Source organism: Macrobrachium nipponense, chromosome 5, assembly GCF_015104395.2.
Source record: "Macrobrachium nipponense isolate FS-2020 chromosome 5, ASM1510439v2, whole genome shotgun sequence".
Taxonomy (NCBI): domain Eukaryota; kingdom Metazoa; phylum Arthropoda; class Malacostraca; order Decapoda; family Palaemonidae; genus Macrobrachium; species Macrobrachium nipponense.
In genome coordinates this window covers 143,887,082-143,894,581 of record NC_061107.1, presented here as the reverse complement: position 1 = coordinate 143,894,581, position 7,500 = coordinate 143,887,082, and positions in this window count along the sequence as shown.

Here is a 7,500-nt window from a genome sequence, read left to right as displayed (position 1 = left end):
CCTAAAGACCTAAAATGCAATTTAATAGTTTTTGAATTTTATGTAGTACGTTGTCCTATAGACCTAAAATGCCATTTAATAGTTTTTGAATTTCATGTAAATTTCCTAGAGACCCGTCAAGCCTTTTAAAGAAGGTTGATGCATGTTACTGAATACTGAAATTAATAATGATTCTATACTATACATTTTGTGGCCTTGGGTGTCAAGTATGGCTAAATAACAATGACGTCATACCGCCGTTTACCGTCGACTGAGATATAGTTGGCCGTCGTAATGATGTGAAGCTAAAATTGGGGTCACCGATCTCTAGATCTGTGGGAATTTTGTGATAACTTACCGCATCCTCCGTCTGCCGGGAAGAGAGAGAGAGAGAGAGAGAGAGAGAGAGAGAGAGAGAGAGAGAGAGAGAGAGAGGAGAAAATGAGGCACAAAATAAAACAGTTCCAGATGAAATGCAACAGTTGATGAAATATAAGTCAGTATATCGAAAAATTCCCAAGTTCTCAAATTCTTGGTCCAAATGGCATTTCAAGTTATATCTCTGATTAATTGAAATAAAACGTTGCACTCAATGAAAATCAGGTGAACAGCGATTGTGACTTCATTTAATAATATTATATGTAATACATTATTAAAAAAACTTGAAAAAGAGTCAAAATGCTTGTTTCAATATATTGCTTTAGATTTATGTCTTGTTTTGGTTGTTATAGATATTTAATACATACGTGTTCTATTCGTTCTCAATACGTAAAAGTTTGCTATAATAATAATAATAATAATAATAATAATAATAATAATAATAATAATAATATCATCCTTAATTCAGCTCAGGGCTATATAAAAGGATTTATCAAATTAGATTCAATATAATATACACAATTTAGACACATGAGATACAAAGACAAGAATAATAATCGGCTTTGCCCAAAAAGCTATGTTCATCGACCTTGTTCCAAGAACACAACGCCTGTGCGCGAAAATATACATCTGCTATACCATAAATATGAGGGAGTTCTATTGTTCAGATCGTAATTTCCTTTGACACACTCAATTTTTGGGTGTTTGATGCTCACTTGCTAACCGATACCCCATAAAGTCGCATTAGTAATGTATAGTTGTTACATGCACCGTGACCCATTAAAAGATACAAAATATACACGTAATGTTCTCAGTGCAACAAGAAAATCTGTTACAATAGAAATACTAATGGCCTCTTAACAGGCGCATAGCTACTTCAGCACAAATAATGAAAAGAACTGATTGCGCAGTATTTTTGGGAGAAGCCTATATTAGGAGTGTCGGTGACTACAACTTTTGAATGATGAAACAATTAATGAGCAAAGTTAAATTGATAATGCAAGTATTTAACAGTAAAACAGGTTCAGAGAATCAAGACAATTCTAAAACCGTGTCTTTGAAGCGCGTTCCAAATTTAAATTTAGCGAAATCTCAATATCAGTAAGTATGACAGCTGAGATCTTAACAGATAAAGAAGGCAAAACTTTATGGTTCTCCGAAATTCTCACAATGAATCCGTTCCTCAGAGTAAAGGATAGTAAATCTATCTCAACTTGGAATGTTTATGTTCAGGAATATGCTGTCTATTTGCAGAAGTGGGTATCCGAAGGGCTGGGACGGGCATCAAAGGGCACTTGATCGTCTTCTCTGGACGGTGTTGTTATGAAGATCCTCAGCTTGGTGGTGAATTAAGTCAAGTCCCCTCCAGGAGAACCGTTACAACTATGTGGGAAATCGATTTCTTGGCAGTCAGGAGGGATTTCTACTTAACTGAGGTAAAATTGTAGTATTTTCATTTTCTTTTAAAAGATACAAGCGTGGCTTTCTCTCTGTGGGAAGAAGTCTTGTAAGATATTAATGACAGCAGGCATCCAAATCAGTCCGGTATTGATTATATTGTGTTAAGGAATACCTTGTCTATAACTGGAGATGGCACAAAGGTGTGACCGGCATGCCTTAGATTCGTCAAAAGAATTAAGTAGTTGGTTCTAAGTTAGCTTTTAAGAGTCTAGGTGGTCTTGCTCTCCAGAACGCACAGGCCTTCCGTTGGCACCTTAGGTCGTGGTGCATTCCTTTCAAACAAGTATCCTGCGTTTCGTGTTTGAGGGCAATGGGTCTTTTCTCTTGATTCCTTTTTGGAAAAGCATATCAATGTTAAACAAAAAATTACCATTGCTCGTTATGGTTCTACTTTGTTACCAATATCCAAGATCTTTATACAATGTTACCTTTTCAAGCCAAGGGCCATCAAAAGTTGAGTCACTTAGTCAAAATGCAAAAATAGTAATTCGCCCGAAAACCATGAAAATACGAGTGCCCCTTTATTCTTTATTCTGAGTAACATCTTTATAAGGTAAATCATAACTGTTCCAACAAGCTTTAAAACATCAGTTATGATCAAAATACTGAACCGCCCAAAGTCAACTTGATGTATACTGATAATGATTTGAAGGCAGTCCATTCTCCGATTTCTTTACAAACTAAAAGGTCTTTATTATATTTTCCTTAAGGAGGGGCCACTGGCTAAGATGTACTTTGGATATTTCATTTCTTCACAATGAAAATATAATGTTACTCAATTTTATTATTCATTATAATTAATCTATTTGATTGGGACTAACTCTGAAGGGACACTCATATTTTCATGGTATTCTTGCGAATTACTAATTTTGAATAAGTGCGTCAACTTTTGATGGCCCATGGCATGATTGTTATAAATACAACTGGAAAATATATTTTGATATATATATACATAAACGTATATACATATGATATTGCATACATCATACATAACATCATACATATCATTACATATATTATATTCTTATATAATTATTATTATTATAATTTTTGTATATTTATTATATATTATTAATGATAAATAATATGGAAGAAACAAATCCATAGTTATGTAAATGTACAGATATTTAGATTTAAAACTTTAAAGATAGCTTTCGGGAATCTTCGGTTTCCCTTGATAAGGGGAATATCTGTACATTTACATAACCGTGGATTTGTTTCTCCATTTGAAGACTCGTGCTACTATGAGGATTTTTCAATAATAATAATAATTAATAATAATAATAATAATAATAATAGCACGAGTTACTAAATGGTGGAGTAATATATACATACATTATATATATATTATATATATATATATATATATATATATAATATATATATATATATATATGAAATTCAAAAGATAGCTTTAGAAAAACTGCTCGATTCTCCTCAATCTGATTGAGAAGGGAAATCGACGCAGGTTCCCGAAAGCTCCCTTTTTATATTTTAAAAATTTATATTTACATCTACACCACTGATGATTTCTTCACCACGATGATGATGATGATAATAATAATAATATTAATAATAATAATAATAATAATAATAATAAAATAAGGTGACTTGATCAATAAATTCATGACTCACCACAGAGCGTAGAGTGCAGATTATGTGTAACAACTCCTTAGAGAATGTTGGATTTGAATTGAGCGCATAAGCACGGATGGATGCAATAACGTAATCAATATGTATTAAAAATACCAGAACGATCTATAAGCATAAAAAGTAGATTGCAACAAGAATTAAACAAGGTGGGGGTGGGCGGGAACTTTCGGATTTTCGAAAGAACTAAAATCATATAGGTAGTACAAGTTTCAGAAGCAGTTACGACGACAATAAAAAAATGAAAAATGTGCCGAAGTTTCTTCGGCATAATCAAGTTTTCTGTCCGGTGGTGGCCTATGTTGTTTGTACCTTTAGTGCTGTCAGAAGTATGATTATGGCTAACTTTAATATGCAATAGAATCAAGGCTATTGTGGCTAGAGGGCTGCAATTTGGTATGTATGATGATTGGAGGGTGCTTGATCAACATATCAATTTACAGCCCTCAATTCTCAGTAGTTTGTTTATGATATGAGGACGGACGGACTGACAGACAAAGCCGACACAATAGATTTCTTTTGCAGAAAACTAATAAGTCATTAAAAAAAATGACTCACATAAAATAGAACCAATGATAGAAAACCTCATTGACATTTTCACCAGTGATGTGCAGGTGAAAATGACTTCGGACTGTCATGAACTACATTTTCCGGAGAGTGATCGAAATAATGAATTTACGAAAAACAGATGCTGCCTTGACTCATTTTTGTGATAAGCGTGCAAGTATTTTAGTGAGAGACTGAACGACAGTGTATATCAAATTAAGGGAATTACCTTATTTTTTCGTCGCATTTTCGATTTTAGATAGATATTTAAGCAAAGTGACGAGCCACTGGAATTTTTTTTTAGAAACGTTGATTGTGAGTTTTGAAGATGAAGCATTAGTAGAGAGAGAGAGAGAGAGAGAGAGAGAGAGAGAGAGAGAGAGAGAGAGAGAGAGAGAGAGAGAGAGTAATTTTTCATGCGTCATAAAACTTCCTTACTTCCTGCTTTTCAGTTACGTAATTGATGTTTGAACACGCCTTTCCACTTCCTTTCGGTTCTTGCTTTCAGCTTTGATGTAGAAAATACTTTGAAAATTTACGATGACTTCAGGTTCCATCTCATGGGGGTAACGCAAAGCCAACATAATCTTCTTATCCTCTCTTAACTTCTCGAATTATTCACTCATTTTGGATATCTGACACGTGACCTCGTTCAGGCACACGGTCTGCATGTTCGAATCCTGCGATGGACGCCGGAATTATTTCATATTTCTGCACCTTGGTAACAAGAGTATCAGAAATGTATGAAGACCATGAAGATAAGAGGGTATTGTTGTTACCGCTTACTCGGGGAGTAAGCTTACAAAGTACTTTGTTGTTGCTGGTGTTCTTGTTGAAGGGGGAGGGGGGTGTGGGTGGGTTGTAGGGAAGAGTATAAAGTTCTGAAAAAAGGTGTTTCCCGTTGAGTTAAAGATACAGGAATTTTCCGGCAGGATATTTATGATTTATTTATAAGAATGAAAATATACAAATTAAATAATGTGCATGTTAAACAGTACCGAACAATTATTTCTAATAAAATATAACGTATTTATTTTAATTTTCGTTGGTGAAGCAACACTCTAACACGCCCCCGAGTAAGCTGGAGGTCGGATCACGCCTTCTTGCAATTACATATGGTTTTATATGCATCTCTTTGCTTTGCACGAGCAATCAGTCACTTAAGATTGTTTTATTACTTCCATAACCGAATTGTAAATGAATTTAGATGCCTCACCTACTTCACTGAGGATAAAAAAAGATCCTTCCAGCAGAGCCGGCTAAACCACATAGGCCATCATCATGAGGGTGAATAATCACAAACAGATAAGTTTTATAGTCTGCCTAACGTCCCTCTCCCCGCGCCCCCCACCCCTACCCCCTGATTTGAATGCCATCTTAGAAAAATGACGGACCTAGATTTATTTTCATATTCCGTATTGTGGATGTCTCGCTTGGGACTCATATTAAAGGAGAATTGTCTGTCTAAAGAAATAACCTGACCAAAATTGTAAACAAGAAGTGCGTTCTATATTTTTCTGGAGCGCTGTGCCTTTTTCGGTCGCTAAAGGTGTAGGAATGTGAACGTCGTTTTTTCCTACTTGTCCGTTATCTGGTATCGCGTGGAAAAGCAATTTTCATATCGCCTTCAAAGACCTCCCATCCGCCTGCAGTTATGTAGCATTCGAATCTTTGAAATTCACCTTGAAAACAACGACAAAAGGCAACAGACACGAACATTTTTATTTTTCACAGAAAACAATTGAGATGGCTATTTTTTCGTCCGTACTTTTTGTGTCCGCCCTCAGATCTTAAAAACTACTGAGGCTAGAGGGCTGCAAATTGATATGTTGATCATCCACCCTCTAGCCTCAGTAGTTTTGATTTCATTTAAGGTTAAATTTAGTCATGATCGTGCGTCCGGTACCGCTATAGGTGCCAACAAGACACACCACTGCCGGGCCGTGGCTGAAAGTTTTGTTGGCCGCGGCTGAGAGTTTCATGGGACGTGGCTGAGAGATTCATACAGCATTATACGTTGTACCGAAATCTCGATTGCACCGACGACACTTCGGCGCATTTTTCACTTGATTTCAGTTACTGTTGCAGTAATCGCCGTTGAATGAAGTCTTCAAAAAGTAGTCCACAATTCTGACTGTTTTCAATAGACTTCGGTAAACATGAATAAGGCATATAAACAGTTGACGGTGAAAATTCGAAGTTCTCGTCAGCCATCAACACCACAAAAAGAAAACAAATCTTGGGTTTACATTTGATTGGGGTTTGAGGTACAGACGAAGCTCCTTGGATCATAGTTATTATTGTTTTTTGTTTTTGTTTTTTTTGCTTTGTTTACTTATTGATTTTATAAAGTTCATCGTGCAGCAGATTCACAACTAGAATGTAAAGGAAAAAGGAATAAAATCTTTGTGATTATTTAGTTGACAATTTCAGCGCTCTATCAAGAGCTAATCACGAAGGTAACTATTTAGTTCATATGAATTAAAATATGAGCCAAATTCAACACAACGTACTGTAGAAAAGACACATTTCATGTGAAAGGGAGTTAGGAGCCGAAAAATCATATATAGTATCGCTTCTAATCTAAAAGTGATAAAAAAAGAGTTTAAACATTATTGCTTTTTAAGAATTTTTCTTCACAGATTTCGTCTAGAAGCTTCCTGATCAGGGCCAAGTGGCCTCGCAATATCTTATTTAACTTAAATGATTCCGAGAGCAGAGAGTCTATCACTTGACATTGTTAGTCGGTGGATGTTTTTCATGATTAGAATCATTCTGTGGAAACCTATTTCAGCATTTCCTGCTGTCAAATCATAAATCAACATTAGCCTTGATAACATTTAGAGGCTAGTACATATGTAGTACTATACCACAGTCAATGCCAATCATTCAAGCGGGCTTTCCCCTGTACGCATACCGCTTCCGGGTTGTCTGTTGTGCTGTACTTTATAAGTTTTTTTTTTGTACAATAAATTGTTTCTTCTTCTTGTTGATCTGATGATAATTATTATCTATTAATAACAAATTATAAACAGCAGGGCACAGTTTCCTCTGGTGCACTGTAACCAGCAGGACAAATTGCCAATGAACTATGCATGTATGTATACAAGCGTTTGAACGATTGTACGCATGTGTTCTTGTATATATATATATATATATTATATATATATATATATATATATATATATATATATATATAATATATATATATATATATATATATATATATATATATATATCCTTGATAGTTTCCTATACCTTGGAGAAGAGTGTTTTCATGATTGTTCGTGACCGTTCCAAACCGATTGAACTCCATTTCATAAGATGTTTCAAAAGTTTTTCATAAGTGTTCAAAACAAACTATATCTCTCTCCGATACGGTGTGGGAAGGAGATTGGGAGACAATAAATCTTGAGTTTTACAATGCAACATGATGATGTTAGTTTGTGCTTAGTTTTCAGGGAAATAATTCTAACTATCCTGACA